This window comes from Euprymna scolopes, chromosome 9, assembly GCF_053919585.1.
Source record: "Euprymna scolopes isolate OS-2025 chromosome 9, ASM5391958v1, whole genome shotgun sequence".
Classification (NCBI taxonomy): Eukaryota; Metazoa; Mollusca; class Cephalopoda; order Sepiida; family Sepiolidae; genus Euprymna; species Euprymna scolopes.
Window position 1 is genome coordinate 91,088,945 of NC_136490.1, and position 21,908 is coordinate 91,110,852.

At 34.6% G+C, this 21,908-nt stretch overlaps 1 protein-coding gene across 4 annotated transcripts in view; it reads right to left on the reverse strand.

The window, feature by feature from the left end:
• Nucleotides 1–21,908, reverse strand: part of LOC145284772 (uncharacterized) — a 649,584-nt gene that overhangs the window by 270,321 nt on the left and 357,355 nt on the right. For all 4 annotated transcript variants that reach the window (XM_080133742.1, XM_080133739.1, XM_080133741.1 and 1 more), the window contains exon 4: nucleotides 9,310–9,355. The gene's annotated coding sequence lies outside the window, so the exon portion shown is untranslated. The remainder of the gene's footprint in view (nucleotides 1–9,309; nucleotides 9,356–21,908) is intronic.

The window sequence follows — 21,908 nt, forward strand, 5'->3', positions numbered from 1 at the left end:
TCTTCAGGAGTAAAACCCGTTTATATTTTTCCATTTTCATTCCATGTGGCATGTGGTCACCAGAAAAGTAAATTCCGTACGTTGCTTCGAAAGTGAGATCTACAAACATTCAATAAGTAGGAAACCATGTGAACTTTATTTTTTTTAAATTAAACATTTACTTTGTTTATCACCGAAAATTTGATTATATATTTGTGGACATTTCATTGTATTTGAAATAGATTCTACTATATATTGCACAAAAGTTCAGAGAGAAGTGTGATCAAATATCTTTGTGAACATCATGTATTGTGTTGGAAACATTAAATCTTTAAGTATTTGCACACTGGCCAATAAGATTTCATAATGTGACCTTGCTCATTACTTTTATCAAGTCAGCTTTTTTCTTTTTTTAAAAGGCCAGTTGAAAATAGTGGTATTTAAAATGGCTTGACGGTTACTCTGTGTGAGTAGTAACTTCATGGAATTCCCGATTGATTGCTACCAAATATCAATCATATGTTATACAATTTTATGAAGAATTCTGAAAGGGAGATAAGAACTATGACCTTGCAGTGGGTAGGATTCTCAAATTAATACATGATGATAAATTCCTAGGGATACTCAGGGATCACATGATGATAAATTCCTAGGGATACCTAGGGATCACATCTCTTACAATAACATACGTCTAAATCCTAGTTGAAGAAAGGTCAGCTGATGGTCTATTTGTGTTGCATGTGATACTCTGCATGACCTCCTGTTCAGCTCCCCCTTACCTAAACTGAAACTCTTTAAAAAATATGATGACAGTACAATCTAAAAATAAGCTTAAACCAGGCTTAGGGTCAAGCAAATCCAACTTGCCTCTTCCCTTGAGACTTGCATTCACAAACATCCTTGGGCTTAGAACTAATTTAGCTGATGTAGAAGCATTTCTCCTAAATAATATCCCGGATATCTTAGCACTAAGTGAGACTAACCTACACTCCTCCATCCCCTCTAACTACTATAACATGACTGGATATCTCAGACTCTGTCGTAAGAACTCTGACAGACATATGCACGGACTTGGAGTTTACATTTGTAATACCCTTCCCTTGACTAGAGAAACAAACCTAGGATCGGACGATCAAGCCATTATGTGCTTTAGGCTTAACATGCAACACAACATTAGCTACTTTTATTTTCTCTACCGCTCTCCCTCGATCCAGGACTGCACCATAATATGCAAAGTCTCTGACAGCATAGACACAGCACTCTCCCTCGACACTAGCGCACAAGTACATGTATTTGGTGACTTTAATGTCCTCCACAAAAACTGGTTGGGATCCTCTACTTACAGACACAGCGGGCAGCACAAAACATAGCTTCTCTATATCTCATTCCTATCACAAATGGTTACATTCCCAACCCGTTTCCCTGATCAGCAACAGGCATCATTTCTAGATGTGCTTTTGACCACAGTTCCTGATAATTGTATAACGAATGCCGACAGCCCACTTGGGAACACTGATCATGTAGTGATAATGGTTGAAATCGCCCTAAACTCTAGACGCAAAACTGAAGAGCCAGTGCTCAAAACAAGATATTATAAAAAGGCTGACTTGGAAGCCATTAGAGATCTTATCAGAGATGCCCCATGGGGAAATATTTTTTCTCTTTCTGCTGAACGGTGGACAAATGAGACCACTGAATGGTTCAAAACGGCAATCCCATGCGGAAATTTTATAGCAAGCCCCACTCTCCTCAATGGTTTATTTTGACTTGCGCAACTGCCATTGCTCAAAGGCAGCATGCATACCGCAGATTTAACCGACATAAGTCCACTTCAAACAAACAGAAGTACATAGAAGCTAGAAGTAATGTTAAGAAATAGCGACAGATAAAAGAGAATATGCTGAAATCACTAAAAAACACATCGAAGCACAGAAATTAGGAACTCGTGACTTTTGGATAATCTACAACAGTGTAGTAAAAAATGGGCAATCAACAATTCACCCACTAACCAACAATCACGAGATTGTTTGCTCAGCAACCGAGAAGGCTAACATGCTTGCCAGTCGATTTGCCTCAAACTCCAAACTGGACCCTCTCAACCACCCCCTGCCTGACTTTCCTATGCGGAGAGACGACACGCTAGACGATCTGAAAATCACCCCTGCTCAGGTGCATGCTATCATAAAAAACCTTGACACTTCAAAAGCATGTAGACCCGATCTCATCCCAGCTGTGCTGTTAAAAAAAAGTGCTCAGCTGAAGTAGCTCCAGTTCTCTCCAAACTCTACAACAAATGCCTTAATGAATCTTGCTTTCCGGGCTGTTGGAAAACTGCTTCTGTGGTACCAGTATTCAAGAATTTTGGCAAAAGAACAGACCCATTAAATTATCGCCCCATTAGCCTCCTCCCACTTTTCCCCAAAAAGTTTTTAGACCTTAATTAACCATGCTCTAGTCTATCACCTTACAGATGCTAAACTTATGACTGACCAACAATATGGATTTAGACAAGCCGGTTCCACAGCAGACATCCTAACTGTAATCTCTGAACGTATATACCACTCACTGGACAAAGCCAGGAAGGGCAGAGCGGTAGCTTTAGATATATCTAAGGCTTTTGACAGAGTATGGCATGAGGCTCTCCTCAGGAAAATTAGATCATACGGTATCACTGGTAGAATACTAAACATAATTAAATCCTTCTTAGATAAGAGAAAAATCCAGGATGTCCTCAACGGTCGTACATCTAAACAATATGATATAAATGCGGAAGTGCCCCAAGGGTCTATCCTTGGACCTCTGTTGTTCCTAATATTCATAAATGACCTCCCTGACAAAATTGCCTCTGAGATGGGTATATATGCTGATGACACCACACTCTATAGCAGGCACGACAGGAAAACAAATGAAAACATATCTAAAGAAATGGCAAAAACACTAGAGGATGACCTTCAATCTGTAGTGGAATGGGGACAAAAATGGATGGTTACGTTCAATGCTACCAAGACTAAACTAGTTTCCTTCAATAATTACAAGAAACCTTCTCTACCACTAATAGCAATGGCCAACGACACTTTATCTGAGAGTACATCTTTCAAACTGCTTGGCCTAACGTTCATAGGAAACATGAGTTGGAACAATTACATTGAAAGCATTGTCAGGGCCACTGCAAAGAAGGTAGGCTTTCTCTCTACCATGCTAGAAAATTACTAACACCCAAAAATATCCTGTACCTCTATAAGGCTACCATTCGCCCATGTATGGAGTATTGCTGTCATATTTGAGCTGGTGCATCTGCTACGTCTCTCGCTCCTAGACAAGGTTCAAAAGAGAGTCGTTAATCTGATAGGCCCTGAATTGGCATCTAAGCTTCAGCCTCTGTCCCATTGACGAAATGTTGCATTCCTCTGCCTGTTCTACAAGTATTTTAATGGCGAATGCTCTGACGAACTGCAAGCACTTGTGCCCCCACGACAAACCAGACAGGCAACTAAATCCCACCCCCACAGAGTAGAGATCCCTAGATGTAAAAAATCTTTCTACTCCAGTAGTTTCTTCCCCAGAACCGCTAGACTTTGGAATTCCATTCCAGGTCCCTGCTTCCCCAACTGTACTGACGTGCAGAAGTTCAAGTGTAATGTGAACAGACATCTTGCTGCCAAAATCCCCACATAGTACCCCAGTAGATAGCCCCCTACACCAAAGTGGCAATGTGCCTTGTTTGGGGTGAAAATGTAATTAAAAAAAAAATCTGGAGTTTATTCAAAGAGAACTGCATCCATTTAGTAACAGCTAGACAAGCCTAAAAAAAAAAAAAACCTGTGTTCGTTTTATATAGTATATCACTTGCTAGAGAATGTGAAAGAGTATTTAAAGACTGGGACGTTGAAATCAACACTTGCCCTAAAAACTGGCCATCTTTTCTATGTATTAGAAATAACAGAGAAGGAGAGCAATTTAAAATATTTTTTGGTGTTTTTAGTATGTTTTTCTAACCTGTTCGTGTGACAGCATACACCTAGGGTGAATCGAGTCAGCTCCAAAGTAAATTCTCTACATCATGAGTTAAGGCAGTTGATGTAGGTCTGTCCGCTGCTGACTCCTCAGCATACCCCAGCCATTCACGATTCCACTGTTGCACACTAAAGATGAAAGTCAGCTTTTATCAGGCACCTTCTCTTCCATCTGTCTGACAGTTACTTTGTATATGCCATGATAGTGATAGTTTTGTAACAATTAAGGACTTACAATATCTGTTTACAAATTTATGTGAATTACAAAAATGACTTAGCAAATCCTTTTGATATGCCAACATTTTGGAATGCAAATAAGAACCGGTTTTCTCTTCTGAGATGGATTATGGATAAGGTCATATAGATATTCGTTTTCAGTATAAATGTTGAATGTTCATGAAAACAATTTCTTTTATATATATTTATGAATGACCAGACTACTCAGAGACAATGATTAATGAGATTGTTGGTTGGCAAGTAACAACACCATTGAGAGGGTTGGAAATGATGGGTTAAAGGGTCAGAATTTCATTATTTAATTAGATGTCTTGACAAGGATTTAATAATGGGCTTGAAAACGACCATGTTATAGTCAATAGGGAACCAGCCCTGTGGTATTTTATTCCACAGATGGGAAGTTTTTCTAAAGAAACTTTATGATAGTTCAAATGAATTTTACATACACAGAAGAAAGGAAAGTTAGTTACAGTAGTAGTTTTCATTATGAATCATTCACAGGGGGAAGAAAAATTAGAGATTGGAGCTCAGTCAAGAACTTACAATGAAAATAACCATAGAGTAGAAAAAGGCTAGCAATGTTTCTCCTGTGAGAAAGACGCTGAAGTTTAAAAAAATAAATTGGTACTGAAATAATTGCAAAAAAAAAAAAAAACTCTTGGTACGAATTTCTATTGAATTAACTAAGAAACTTTCTATAAATATATGTAAGGGAATTAACAACTGTTACTTAGCATAAAATATTAATTTTTGTAAAAGAATTACGTCATCTAGGTAGTCAGTAATGTGAATTTATTATAATAATCGTTATAATTTCACTTTCTTTATGATAAGTGTAATAGCATAAAGGTTAAAGGTACTGATTAATGACAAAATGATCTAGTTTCAGTTATTAGCTTGAAAAACTCACCATGCTTAACAGACTGAAAAGCTATAATACGACGAAATATTATCTGTGAATAAATATGTATATATATTTAATCATTTCTCCTTAGAAAGTAGTAATCAACATGGGTTCAAGTTTACATTTATACAAGCTCTAAAATATTGAGCATTCTCCACTATTTATTCATATATATATATATATATATATATATATATATATGAGTGTGTGTATATAAATATATATACAACCAGTAGTGTGTCTAGTCCATGTTCTCATATGCTTTTAGTGTGTAATATAAATATAAGATAGACACCCACACACACATATATATATATATATATATATATATATATATATATATATACATACGTACATACACGCATATATGCACTCATACAAGAAAACATGCATCCATATAACAGTGGTGAGTTTGAGCGTGTGTTATCAGGTGGTGACAAGTGTTACTTAAGATGGATGTGGCATCCATTCCCAAAGCGTCAACACTTAATTGAAAGGTTTTAAAATAAAAGCTAGAAAAAAGAAACTCCATTGAAGAATGGTCAAATAGCATGGCTCCATTAGAAAGTAACATCTGTCAGTAATGTATCAATTTTATGATGTACAACACAAAGAGAAACACAATAAAAGCGCAGCATAATAACAATATGAAATTCAAGAAAAAAATATATATAAAATTGCAAATACGCATTCAAAACAAATTAGAATAAACTGTTAAATATATAAGAAACTTCTATGTACACAAAAAAGTTTTGAAATTTCAAATGATCATACATTTTTTTTTAAGAAACCTATTAGATGATAAAAATAAATTCTGCTGATCTTTGAAGAAAATTCCAATTTGTTTCTTTCACTTTTGTCTTTTTTTATATATCAGTTATGTTTGTTTCACTTTCTTAAGATGGTGAAAAGCATTGGACGAGGAGGAGGAGGAGGAGGAGGAGGAGGAGGAGGAGGAGGACTTACAGCTTAAATTTTTGCCATTTTACTATGTTTAATTTAGAAAGAAAAGATGTTTTGTCAGACGATCTAAACATCAAATATAGTTTGGATAGAAGTATATACCATATGGTGACAACAGGAGACAAAGACATTGTATTTAATTGATTCACATTTATTTAAAGGAAGAACATAAAAATGATAACTCGAAAAAAAATAAAAATTAAGACAACAGAGCAAAAAGTAAAATGTTATTTTTTTCCTTTTTTTCACATTAATCTCATCGATAACAATCTTAACTTTCAGATAAGAAAAAAAGTAAAATTGTAAATAAAAAAAAATTTCATGACTTATCGTCGGGGATCAGTTTTCAATTTTAACGTTCTACTGAATTGAACACATACTTTTTGACCATTACTGAGAAAAATATTGTCACAAAGTACGTGTTCAATTTAGTAGAACGTTAATGAGTAAATAACGTTAATCCAAATAATGCGTAATGGCATGTGTAACTTTTAAGTAAATGTTATCATTTTTTTATCAGTCTGTAAAATAAAAGGAAAAGCAACGATAGTAAAGTATAAATGATTTAAAAAGAGATCAGTTCATTTTAGCATAGTTAATTTGGGACGCGGAAACTGGATATGATCTAAAGAAAGCTGCAACGTATTTTTTTTTTTAATGTAAGAATGAAATAATGTAAATTCAAATAATGCATAATGGCATGTGTAACATGTAAATAAATGTTATGGTTAATTTTTGTAAAAATACAGCTGTAAAATAAAGGAAAAGTGATGGTAGTAAAGTTTAAATGATGTAAAACAATGCGTGGCAATTGATCGGCCATATTGAATAAGGGCTGTGGTGTTCGTTTTTTTGTATGTTTGTGTACAATCCGGAATAATAGAATTTCATGGTCGCAGCCAATGAGAAAAGGCGAAATGTTACTAGGGAGAAATTGTTATTTTTGAATAGTGAAGTGCAATGGTAGTTGTAGTGTCTGAGTGTTTAATCCAGTTAATAAGGGTGTTGGGTTAATATAGTTATAATGGTTATATATTTATCCGGTCCTTACTGGGAGAATGGGAGGACTTTTCAGGTAGAAGGGAAAAATACAAACTATTATAGATCTTGGCAATTGTGATGATGTTGCTCATAGGAAGTAAGATGAGATTTTATTATAACGAATAAATGTATCTGTAATGGCATTCAAAAGTTACATAAGATGGTGGGTAAAAGTTTAGACATCATAAATTTGTATGTGACATCTGTTATTGCAAACCTAACATAATTTGGTCCAGAGGGGAATTTCTGCAATCAAATTATATATAAGAAAATAAAACTTTGTTATATATGGGTCGTAGAATTGCATTTACTAGCAAAATATCTAACTAAATTAATTACCTATTAGTTTTTTCGGTTTTCTTATGGGAGGATCATCTTTAGTTAACTATTATGTGTAATTATATTAATGCAGATATTCTACATGATTTATATTTGCATAAAAAAGGTTATAGTAAACACAAACCTCTTTCTATATATATATTTATGCATGCATATATATTTTTGTTTAAAAAATGTTGCCTACCGAACTCCTATGTCAGTTTTTGGTCTACAGACATGAAAATATATAGGATATTCAAACTCATGTGAAACTTTGTATTTGGGTTTTAGCTAGGGAAAATTGATGCAAAAGTATGAAAATTAAAAAAATGCAATTTGCTAGGTGAAGGTCGAACGACGGCATTACGAATACATGTGTGACGTTGATTGATTCATGTTTTAATTTTTAGCCTTGCAGCAAACATGGCTTCATAGCTCAGGCATTAATGTCAAAGGAAAAAGTAAATCATAAGCTAAATGTTTTGGTTTCAATTCTTGGTGGTGGCGCATGAGTCATTTTTAAAAAAAAACTTTTCAAATCATTATTACATATCGGGTCCAATATAATATAATAATAAATACAAAATCTGCATTAATCAAAGTATCATCTTTAAGCATATTTTACGACCGGGCAATGCAGGGCGGCCTGCTAGTATGCATATAAAGTTTTAATTCTGTTTGTTCATGAACTCTTAAAGATAAATCCCATATAACAGTGTATATTCTGCAAATATATAATTCCTCATACCAGAGAATATCTTTATATCTTTACAAAGCGTCAATTCATTTATGCATGGAGTACTGTTGGCACATCTGGACTAGTGCATCTCCCATTAGCCTTTCATTCTTAGACAGGGTTCAAAAAAAGTGTCCCAAATCTAACAGGTCCTGCACTATCGACCATGCACCAACCCTTGTCCCATCACCATAATGTCGCATCCCTGTGCATGTTTTACAAGTATTTTAATGAAATGCGTTCTGATGAACTCATAGCACTTGTGTTCCTCACAGACTGACCCAACAAGCAGCAAATTCCCACCTTGTTACTGTTGACGTCACTAAAGACGTCTACTCTAATAGTTTCTTCCTTTGGGCTGCAAGACTAAAATTTTCTGTTTCCAGCTTCCCTGACTGTAGTAACTTGCAAAAGAGTACAGCAGAACCTCGGGATACGGCATTAAAAATTAGTAACAAAATACAGTATAGTATACAATGCATGTGTATAATCAAATAACATTATAAATAACACCGTAAGGTGGGACAAATATCGTAACCAGGAGCCGAAAAACATTGTATTTTACATCGTAATCTGAAAAAAAAACGTATCCCAAGGTTCTATTGTAATGCGAACAGACATCTCATTGCTCAAATAGTAACCCCCTTATTTTCCAAGTGATAATATGCCTTGTTTTGTGTGAAAAAAAGTATATTTCATTTTAATCAAATAGAACACAACATTATTGTTGCGTCAGCATGGGTTCATGGTTGACATTCATTAACAATATATTTCATTTTAATTTATTTTATTTAAGACATACAAATAAGAAATTTAAAAATTAAATATATGAATGTTGATAAATATTTTAAGGCTTATGGTAAGAATGCACGGGGGGTGGGGTGACCGTCACTGATTTTCTGGGAAGCAGAATATGCATCAAGGAAATTAAAGAAGTTACTGAAAATGATTTCAATTAAAGTAACTTTATTTAAATCCCCCTATCACCGAATAAATGCCGAGTAAATCTTTAAATAAATTGAATATTATAAAATGAAAAAAAAAAAAAAAATGGTGATATGAGTTTGGTGAAATGTCTTCCTGCTTGTACATATCTATAAAACAAGAAGCGTCCTTACCAAGATTATTTGTATTCGTTTAGTAATCCAAGTATTGTGTGGAGACCTACAAAGAAAGAAAAAAATATATCACTGTTAACAGAAGCAAAAGTTTAGACATAATAGCATTTTCATTGTTTGGAGGAACATATGGTCTCCTATCTTTCCAAGCAAAACTAAAGGTTTTTGAGGATTTTTTTTCTCACAATTTGAACGTAACAAAACAATCCATTATTAATCAGCAAACTATATTTATAACTGGTTTGATTTAGTGTTATTCGCATCGACTGTTTCTCCCTTAGAAGCAAATACAAGAGAGGGATGATGTGAAAGTTGCCATTCTGGGCCTGCATTCATTCCATCACAACCAAATTCCAATGTATATAAAATAACATTAGCATTATACTGGAGAAAACTGCTTGCTTTAACAACAACAATGCTTAGTATTAAAGGTTTTTTTTTTTGTATTTTGCTTGAAAACGTTCTTTTTATTCCAATTTAATTAGGCATCTTAAAATAATTTTTTCATTACATCTAAAAATTTTTAACGCGAACAGATATTTGCAGAGCATAAACAATGATACAAAATTTCTTTCCATAGTAGAATTATGAATTGAAAATTTGCTGCTTCATGCGCTATTCGTCCAGAAGCCAATTTTTAGTGTATAATTAAAATGTAGACTTCAAACAAGTTTTACAGTTATACAAGTTTTACAGTTATATTAACATGCAAGCGCTCGAGACCCAACACGTTGTAGCAGAATACGTCGCAAGGAACAGAAGACAAGTAATAACTTGGCTCAGTGTTTTCCATAGTAAGAATGACATTTCCGGGTACTTTCCCGAATAAAATGTGATTGTGCTTCTTCTCTTTGACCTCTGTCCACTTGAACGTGATCTTCAGTCTATGCACATATTTTTATAGTATTATTTTTTCTTCCTTACCATGATGTCACTTCGCACACAGCTTAGCATTTGCATACAGCTGCCTTACGCGTGCGGCTACACTCTGTTACAAAGTTAAAATTCCTCACAAATGTCATTCAGCATTAAATGAAAATTTAATAATAAAAGCAATAATAAAGCCAGTTTAAATGTAAAATTCCATAACCCATAAATAAACGTGTCAAACTGACACAGAAGCGCAACTTTGATTGTTCACAAAAGATTCATTTTAACAACGAACACACTGAATGTTCCTGATAGGATCCATAGAACGTTAAAGATAAAGCTAAGAGTTTTAATTAAATACTAGCGCGACCTGTGGAAATTCCACAGGAGACCGACTCATTTGTAATATACTGATGTTGGCATTCTCTAGATATTCAGCATAAATGGAGACGCTCTGACATTATTGTAGCTATTTTGTTAAAACTGCAAAAGTGTTTACCCAAGCTAGCAGGGACGCCCAGCATAGCCAGGTCATAAAATACGCTTAAATATGATATTTTAATTCTTGCAAATTTTGTATATATTATGATAGAGTTAATGTTCTATCGATTTTTATATATCATAAAGTTGCGATTTCAAAAATAAAAAAGATATCTATATGACTTGGGTTCATAAGCTTGAATCAAAACCGAACCCCAAACTTATGAATATATAATTCTTGGCAAAATTATTTATAAAAAAAATAGAGGACTTAAGTGCCATCAGCTATAATCGACCCAAAACCAAAATTAGGAAGAATTCTTAATAAAATTGTTTATAAAAAAATTAAATGACTTGAGTGCCATCAGCTATAATCAAAACCGAAACCAAAACTTAAGAATTCTTGGTAAAATTATTTATGACAAGAAATGGAAGTACATAACAATTAAATGACTTGGATGTAAGCGTGATACAGAAAATAACACGCATGCTATCGTATTAATAAATAGATTAAATCAACAACAAAATTTAAACTTGGATTTGGAGCATATAAAACATTTGGAAACAATTTGATAATGGGCAAATTTTTGTTATTTCATTTTTTTTTTTTGTTTATTTAAAACTATTTATGAATTTGTGCATATCAACATTTATTCATGTCAATGAAAAATTCTTAATTAGCATGGCAAAGTAAAAAGTAATAATACGTCCAAAATGTGAAATTGATACCATTGTACATAACAGGTCTTATTAGAGAAGAATGGAATTTGCATAGACGAAGACAGCACAGCCTTTGAAATGGTTTTCACTTTTATAAAAGAGTAAAAGCAGCGTAGATGCAAGTGGCATGACATGATGAAAGATAAAATAAATGACACAGGAGAGAGAGAAAGGATTTAAAAACAAGAATAAAAGGATGGGAAACCAATTTAGAGGATGAATTGTAATTGCCAACAGCAGTAAATTAATAGCTGATGGTAAGTCATCTTTGGGGTGGGGAGGAGGAGAGAGAAGTGTGTGTGAGAGAGAGAGAGAGAGAGAGTTGAAAACTAAAAAAAAAAAAAAAAAAAAAAAAGGAGGAAAGCATAGAATGGTTTAGTGACAAACACCAATAAGTTATGCGAAAGCATGACAACAACGAAACCAGAAGAAAAAGCTTAAGAGATGGGGGAGGGGGAGGGGAGAGCTTGAAATGATAAATCATGAAACATGCAAAATAAATCTCAAACAAAAAAATATAAGTAAATGGATGAAAAATGTACAAACAATGGTTTTCAATTATGCAGGATGTGCAGTAAAAAGAGCAATGGATGAGTGCAGTGGGCAGGCAACTACCATGGAATGTATTCTCAGAAGCTGTTTAAAATAATGGGAGAGAAAGGGGGGGGAGATTAACATGGAACAGATATATGCACAGGAATTTAATAATAGATAGCTATAGCATATTTAAAGGATACAAATGTTAACCTTCCACCTCTCCCTCTCTAAAAGTGACAATACTGGTGAGTGAAGTTGTTATCAGTGAAGACAATGGGCAGGGCAGGCAGGGTTCAAATTCTGCAGAGACATTTACATTACCTTTGCTAATACTGTTGAGAAAGTTAGAATCCATTTCTTCACCTTTTCCAATTTATGTGTGAAATAGTAGGGTATACTCTACTCGTCATTTAGAGCCTTGTTGGGGTAGCTGGAAATCTCTAAACTAACACCTGCAGCCATCTACGTCTTCTATATATATAAAAGGCAAATGCAGTGCGCACATTTTTGTATGTCCAAGAAAGGCTTTTTTTGCCGGGATTCTTGGGGGAGGGGGCGTACTATGTCTTACAACTGTTTATATACCCTCTAGATAATATTTAGGATTTGCAAATGCGCGTTGCGTCTAGATTTATTTATGTTGACTTTTACACAATTCTTGCTATTTTGTCTCCTGTGTTGATTTGACTTTTTCGTATAAAAGCGAAACTGATGTGCAACTAAGGCACTGATGTGCTCGGCCAATAGACGTTTTGTCAATGTTGGTGAAAACCATCATATCAGACAATTGCTTTCATTCAGACACTGCCCTAATAAAGGGGGAGCTGGTTTTCTCCAACACGTTGGGGAAACAAAACCAAACGAAGTTGGGTAAAAAACAAACCCAAAAGAACTATCCCGCAGTTAAAATTAACTGCAGAATTTAATTTCCTTTGACCTAATAAAATTCGCCGCATACCTGTTACTTGTGCGTTTAAAATGTTAAATTCAAATCTGTTTTAGTAAGTTTCTTTTGTGGGCGAGTGGTAACTTATCAAGTTTTTCGCCTCAATGTTCAGGGTTCAATTATACCTACCTACTAAAACTTTTTTTTTAAATTTTACTTTTTCTTCTTTTTACATCATGTTCGCTGTTTTTTTTTTCCCCCCCGATTTTTTAAAAGAAGTTTAACATAGGGATTGGAAAGAGAGAGCGAAAGAGAGAGCGGGAAAGAGAGAGCGGGGAAAGAGAGAGCGGGAAAGAGAGAGCGAAAGAGAGAGCGGGAAAGAGAGAGCGAAAGAGAGAGCGGGAAACAAAGAGCGAAAGAGAGAGCGGGAAACAAAGAGCGAAAGAGAGAGCGGGAAACAAAGAGCGAAAGAGAGAGCGGTAAAACAAAGAGCGAAAGAGAGAGCGGGAAACAAAGAGCGAAAGAGAGAGCGGGAAAGAGAGAGCGGGGAAACAGAGAGCGAAAGAGAGAGCGAAAGAGAGAGCGGGAAAGAGAGAGCGAAAGAGAGAGCGGGAAAGAGAGAGCGAAAGAGAGAGCGGGAAACAAAGAGCGAAAGAGAGAGCGGGAAACAAAGAGCGAAAGAGAGAGCGGGAAACAAAGAGCGAAAGAGAGAGCGGGAAACAAAGAGCGAAAGAGAGAGCGGGAAACAAAGAGCGAAAGAGAGAGCGGGAAACAAAGAGCGAAAGAGAGAGCGGGAAACAAAGAGCGAAAGAGAGAGCGGGAAACAAAGAGCGAAAGAGAGAGCGGGAAACAGAGAGCAAAAGAGAGAGCGGGAAACAGAGAGCAAAAGAGAGAGCGGGAAACAGAGAGCAAAAGAGAGAGCGGGAAACAGAGAGCAAAAGAGAGAGCGGGAAACAGAGAGCAAAAGAGAGAGCGGGAAACAGAGAGTGGGAGAAAGAGAGAGAGAGTGGGAAAAGGAGAGTGAGTAGCAGATAGAAAGAGTGGGTGGGTAGCAGATAGAAAGAGTGGGTGGGTAGCACATAGAAAGAGTGGGTGGGTAGCAGATAGAAAGAGTGGGTGGGTAGCAGATAGAAAGAGTGGGTGGGTAGCAGATAGAAAGAGTGGGTGGGTAGCAGATAGAAAGAGTGGGTGGGTAGCAGATAGAAAGAGTGGGTGGGTAGCAGATAGAAAGAGTGGGTGGGTAGCACATAGAAAGAGTGGGTGGGTAGCACATAGAAAGAGTGGGTGGGTAGCAGATAGAAAGAGTGGGTGGGTAGCAGATAGAAAGAGTGGGTGGGTAGCACATAGAAAGAGTGGGTGGGTAGCACATAGAAAGAGTGGGTGGGTAGCACATAGAAAGAGTGGGTGGGTAGCACATAGAAAGAGTGGGTGGGTAGCACATAGAAAGAGTGGGTGGGTAGCACATAGAAAGAGTGGGTGGGTAGCACATAGAAAGAGTGGGTGGGTAGCACATAGAAAGAGTGGGTGGGTAGCACATAGAAAGAGAGAGTGGGTAGCACATAGAAAGAGAGAGTGGGTAGCACATAGAAAGGTTGGTTGTTTTTGTTTTATGGCATATCAACCCTTTTCAGGTTATTTAATGCGGAATCCAAAGATTTTGAAGAAAAATTCTTAATAGAATATATTTGTTTTTTTTCAAGTTGGTTTCTATTTAACCAATAGTTGGGACCCTAACAGGTACTACCACTTCGGGTCAGAGTGCACCTGGGAGCAATGCTAACCAAAGGGTGGCTCCACACTCCCCAAAGCCCGCAAGCTGGGGCCTCACCACTGGATATAATTTAAGGTCATATCCAGGACCAAACATAGAAAGGAGAGTGGGTAGCAGATAGAAAGAGAGAGTGGGTAACAGATAGATATTAGTACTGATAATCGAAAAAATCTGATGAAAGAAAGCACAGCCGACTTAGACTGTGTAAGGTGTTAACATAGTCAAACATCACAAATGCATTTGAGAAGTTTTATTAGCACACAATCAGAAAGGTCCAGTATATAAAATCAACAGTAGGTTCTTTGATATGAGAGGGGTGCGTTTGAAATAATGTTTCTGTTTAGAGCACAATCGAATCAGGATACCTGACTTTTGCTGACTTTAATTAGAGCCATTATATACAAAAATATTTCTCTACAGTGCAATATAGACTACAATGTATTGTGAACTGTCACTGTGGGGAGGCCTGTGAAGTTTCCTCCCGGTGCACTTTGATGGATCTCTAACTATATCAGGCAATTAATCAATTTAATTGAAAACTGGGCGATTTCACCAATTTCAATGACAATAAAATATGGGAGTATTTGTTGATCCTTATTCAATTCTGGGCAACGTCGAGTCTCCCTGCTAGTTTCGAATCTATCAACTGGTGTTAATAGTGACACTCTGCACTGAAGATTCCTGAAAGGATGAAACACTAGTGTCTGTAGGTATTTAATAATTATTATATAATGTTTTGACTATAATAATTAAATACCTACAGGCACTAGAGTTTCATCCTTTCAGGAATCTTCAGTGCAAGGTGTCATGATTAACACGAATCGAACCCAGCAACACGAGCCATTTCTGGTTCAATTATTAAAGACCGTATCCAATCGGCTACCATTAACCGCAAAAAATAACATTGAATTTAAACATTTTATTTTTAAATGTTCTTTACGTCAGTCACAGTGATCTAATCGTTATATGATGATCTATGCATAAGAGCTAAATTGACTGACTTAATTCAACTGAAAATGCTCAACGATAAGAAACGAGTTTCTTAAAGGGGCTGACATAATCATTTTTTATTATTATTATAATAATGAAATACCTACAGACACTAGTGTTTCATCCCTTCGGGAATTTTCAGTGCAGGGTGTCACGATTAACACCAGTCAACAGATTTGAACCCGGCAACAACAATTACTAACAAATACGGATGGTCTAATAATGTATTAAAACTTGCATCTTTCCTTGCATCTATTTATTTAATTTACAATGTAACAACGTTGGCCGAATCGGTAACGGATCCTCGGCCAGTATAATATAAACGTTAATATGCGCACAAGTTGAAATAGCTGTACTTAAACATACTATAATAATGTGCATAAGTCTAGGCTGCTAATATGCCTATAAACAATTTCCACAAGTTTTAACTTTCTCTACATATCATAGCAGATGAGTATTGATCTAAGCTAAATAATCCTGCACATATGTAGAGAGGAAGAGAGATCTTCTCACATAGAAGAGTAAAAAAAAAAAAAAAGGGTGTTGTGTGGGTAAAGGCTGCAAACGGTAATGGGCGGGTCAAAAGTGTGAAGATTTATAACATTGATTAAGTATAAATAAGGAAACAGACAAAATAGCTGCTCACTCATTTATTCATTCCATTATGTTTTTATAGGGAAACATTAAAAATATATGTACGGCTCTCTTTTTTTGTCACAACTTGATTTATTTTAATGCACATTTTTACAAGAACTATAAAAAGAAAAAACAAAACAACAAAAAGACAACGACCATCAATTCATCTGTTTTGGTAAAAGAATTATGGGTGGGGGGCCTACTTTACCTTCTCTTCTTGGTTATTCATTTTTAGTAAGATATGTATAAAATCGTGGTCTAACCATATATATATATATATATATATATATATATATATATATATATATATATATATATATATATATATAACTATTTTCTAATTTCTCATACATATATTTCATCTTTTTCCGAGAGATCATCAGTGCAGAGGATGATTGCTCTGCCAGTCATACGATCTCAACGTCAGACCTAAAATCAACATTTTAACTTCTGGCTGAACTCCTAGAACCATGCAACAAACGTAACCACTACAGTGAAAGAAAGCAAATTATGGTCTATTTATCTTTTTAAGTGAACATACTTAGAAGAGCGTCATAAACAATGTTCAATAACGCAGTCAGACTGAAATTTGCGAACCATTCATGAACTAATGAATAAAGTCCTAGGTAATATTCAGTTTTAAGTGATACTGTTCTGGAGGTTGAATTTTTTTTTTTTGTCTCTGAGAGGTATGAAATCTGAATCGCCATTTTTGCAGGAGTTTGTGTAGACTAATTATCTCAGTATAAAGAGTATTTTTTTATTATTTAATCAACTATCAAGGTTTGCCTTTGTTACTTGAGATTGTTGTCCACCTACATGTTTACCATTTATAGCAATTTTATCTTTATATCGACTCGATAAAATCGAGAGATTTAAAAAAAAACATGAATTTGTGTCATCATATTCCGTTTTACGTTTGTTTGGCATGTGTTAAACACCTGAAGACTAAACACATTAACCTTCATCTTTTGATTTTTTCCCATGATTCATGATGTATCGATCTGTTATTTAATTCCATGAAATATATTGTAAATAAATCAAAGAAAAGTGCTAAGGTTGGAGTGTTCATATCATCCCAAATGTATAATAAATGCAATAGATCAAGCTCAACTTAGCCAGTTACAGAGTCTGTTGGCATCCATTACACTGCTTGTGCCACCCCTGCTGTTAAGATGAATCTATTAAGAAATGATCATAACACTTCTACTTAAGGAAAGCTTTGTCACTCATGTAATACAAACTAAAATTTATAAGCTTCTACAAAAGTCAAACTGCAATTATAATGCAATGCACTCTGGTTTTTGACTGTGGCTAAAACAAAGGAGAAATGAAAAAGCACATTATCTGTATTTTTTTTTCTATACCAAGACATTCATAACAATAAAATAGAAAAATCTCCATGTACAAACTTGGATTCTTCAAAAAGTGGTTACATTTGTTTATATTTATTCAAATTAGCTATGAAAAAAAAAGAAAAAAAAAAAGAAAAGATTTTACAGATTAACAACTAAATACACGTCCAGACTTCTTTGTCTTTGAGCTAGGAGCAGGTGTAGTATCTATTCTGATATATTTCATCTTTTCTGTCCTCGATAAATAAAGGAGAAATTCTAGACTAAAGCATTATTTATTTTTTTGTCCAAACCCAGAGTGCTCATTTTTGGGGAGCCAGAAAAGGAAAAAAAAGGACCCCCTCCCCTCTAAAAAAAACAAACAAAAAAAAAAAAAACGACCATCTGCCTAACTATATATTTGTGATAAGATAATTAATTGCATATACATGGCTGGTATCAAATATTATTAGACTGCAGAAATGATTGTGATTTTTTTTTAAGTGGCATTTAATTGGAGTCATTTCGTACCCAGCATATTGATAAAACAAAGACTATTAGTCATGACTGAAATTTGATGGACAAGTTAGACATTTAGATTGTACTAAATATGATTGGATTGCAGAAAGGACTATAAATTTCATAAATGATTCTGCATGTCGCATATTTTAAGGTCACACTGTAAAAAAAAGTTTTTGTTTATTCTTGCATGGAGAAATATGGTTGGTTTTGATTCAAGATCAAGAGAGCTGAAAGCTATGCAACATGTTCTAAACAGATTTTAAAATGATTGAATATATTGCCAAACAGACTAATTCTATAACTTGAATTTGATTTGTCTATATTGACAATACAAAACTATCCCAAAATATCGTCATTTTATTGATTTTACTCACTCTCCCCCTGCCAGTCCTCCTAAAATTTCCAGAACTTAATTATTTAATGAAATGTTTAGAGGATATCCAAAGATTGATTTTAATAGATCATCTCCAACGTTCTTCAACAGCTGACTCTCTATTCTATTCACAAATATGAACAAACAACCTAAGGGAATTAACTCTGTCAAATGGTTTCATATGACAAGAGCCAATTTTGAAGTTCTTGTCTGTTTGACTTCCTATTTAGTCAATAGCCATAATTCCCAACTCCCAATCTTAAACCTGCCTCACCCTGCTGCCACTTCTTTACAAAAGTTAGGCCTTTTGCACATTCCCTTGAAATATGTTTGCACAAATACATTCTTCTTTTACCAGTACATATCCGAGCATAAAAAATAAATTAACAATATATATATATATATATATATATATATATATATATATATATATACATACATACATATATATATATTCCTTAGTCCGCTTCTGTTCCATTTTTTCACAAAACTACTAGGCCAAAATCTGGTTAACACTTTGCATGGATCCTTGTTGTGATAAGATGAAGCAAACTAAGTATTATGGTATCTGTTTGATTCACAATTAGGGATTAGTATTTAATGCGAAAATGAGCACAAATTTAAACAAGTCTATCCATCAATTTGGCATAAAGCACTCATTCTAAGTTAACGCGCTATAACTTTTGCCTTCTCCCCATTTTTAAGATGCTAAAAAGTTTAGTACATGTATAATTTTTTTAATATTATAAAATATTTCATATTAATTCTTAATGCGATAAAAGTGTGCTCAATATTTTATAGTCTTCTTTGTACTGTTTCGATATGACAACTTGTAAAGTATGTAATTTTACATTTGTTTTATTACTATTTTCTCCTCTTTCTCTCTATTACTATGAACAATGAATGGTAAAAGCCCCTGAACAGACACAAATATAAAATACAAGGAGTGTTCCAAAAGTAATGCCTTCTATTTTTATTCCACCCCAATAGATCAGAAGGGATTGTAGATTATGACTGAACTTTTGCATTCCTGACTTCATCTCTCTGTTTCAGATATTGACAAGGCTCTAAGAAAGCAATCCGTCATCAACATGCATCAAAAGCCGAGATTTATCATGAAATTTCTGGCAGAAGTGCATTGAGACTGGTGGAGACTATGTAGAAGAAGTAATTCTGGTCGCTCGTTTTAATGATATAACTTCCGTCTTTTTAGTTTTTCAACTTTTTGAGTTGAGAAGAAAAAACAAGAAGGCTTTACTTTTGGAATGACACTCGTAGTACATGAAACTTGCCGTACCTAACCAACCTTGCCTAAGAGTCTTAATTTTCATTTAGTTCACCTCGTATCCTCTTGCCCTCTCCCCCTTTTTTCTTACAAGAAAATACTTAAATTTCTTTTTAGAAAGTTTGGTTTTATGATAAAAACAATCGGATGTCCTGCAAAATGTTGAAATTGAAATCACATACATTGCCTTCAAGATTATTTTGTTTTTACTTTTAAATTTATAATTAGAATACCCATCTCATATGTAAAAATAATTCACTGAACAGAAGTTTTGCACCACTTTCATATCCTCTTATGAGGATTAAAAATCAAGATATCATACAATTGAACTTTATTTCTAGAATCCTCATTCCAATTTTGAACAAAACGCATCACATGATTTTAATTCTAACAAATGTCTCCAGCTTAAGGGAAATTCAGGGAATCTTGCTAAAATGGTGTCAAATGACTATGTCTCAAATTTGGTGTGAATCTGAAATATTTTAATTTTCAAATGGGAGGATGTGACCATATTTTATCCACTAAAATACTTTTTAAATACTTCAAATTAAATAAAATTAGCGGAATATTAACTGATGTATTATACCTATTATAGTGTATACCTTGAGATAGGATAAGAACCAGAAATGTAAGCCAACTTATATAAAAAAAATATTATTCTTATTTTTAAATTTCTTTGCAACTATTAAAATATTTTAAATAAGTATTTGTTCAATTCTTTTTATTTTAATTTACGAATCACATTTGTACAAACGCTCATATCCAATCAAATGTTGTCATAAGCAGAGACAATGAGTTTTGTATGAGTTCTGATTATAGATATTAAATAAAACAGAAAGTAAATGTAATAAGTAGTTGATAAAGTGGAGAAAGAGGAGGAGAAAATGAAAGCAAACAGAGAGATAAAGAGAAAGGGGAGAGAGAGAGAGAGAAAGAGGAAAAGGAGAAAGGGAAGATAAAATGGGAAATAGAAGTGGAAGATAGAAATGAAAAGGAAAGGGGGAAAGCGAGAGGAGTAGAGGGGGGGAAAGAAAGAGGGGAAGAGTAAGAGAGGGGAAAGAGAGAGAAAGAGAGAGAGAGAAAGAGAGAGAGAGAGAGGAAAGGTGAAGGCGAGAGAGAACAAGAGAGAGGGGGAGTAGGAAAGGTGAGTAGAGGAGAAGATAAAAAATGAAAGGAGGAAGATGGAAGGAAGAGGAAGAAGGAAAAAGGGAGAGGAATAAGGAAGAGGAAGATAGAGGAAAGATGAAGATATTTGGGAAGAGGAAGTAGAAAGAAGGAGAGAGAAGGAAAGAGATAAAGGGGAAAGAGGAAAGGTAGGAAGGGAGAAAAACATGATGATGATGATGATGATCTTAAGTGCAAGGAGAGTTCTCGTTTGACAGTCTTTTTTTTTATTATTCAAACTGACAAACATGTGTCGCCAATCAAAACTTGTCATTAGTGAATGCTCTTCACAAACAGTCAGAATTTCTATACTTTTACAGTTGAGAGAGAGAGAGAGAGAGACAGAGAGAGAGAGAGAGAGAGAGCGTAATTAAAAGCTTGTATTAGTAATGTACACACAATTAAATTAAATCACAAATGACAAAAAAAGCTATGAATAAAATAAACATCAAATTCAAATAATAAAGAAATGAAAAGAATTTCTTTTTCCACCGTGAAAATAAGCAGATCTTTTTATTAAGTTAACAATAAACTGAAATATATTTTTATGTATATTAAAAGGATAAAATTACAATAAAAACTGAATCCAAACTTAATAATCATTTATTTCAGCGAACTCCGCAACAGGTGATGCGATATTTCTTTACATGTGAAATTTTTTTAAAAACAAAACATATCCCAGAGTTAGATCTTTTTGAGCAGAATCTTTATTTCTTACATCGAAAGTTGAGAGTCAGAAAACCTTTTGCAAGAGTCTGAGTTTTATAACATACCCTGGAGTGGGATTTTTTTCTCATTAGAATCCACCCCACCTAAGGTAAAAATCTATATATATATAAAAGTGAAAGTGTCTGTGTGTCTGTGTAAATTTCCCTACGCAATAACTCTGTCAAATTTTAGTCTACAGACTCGAAATTTGATCTACAGGTTACTGAGATTTGGAAAAATCGATGTGATCGGTTTTTGGCCAGAAATTTGGCGATTAAGGGGTCAAAGTTCAACGATTTGACCTTTGAGAACTCTACCAAACT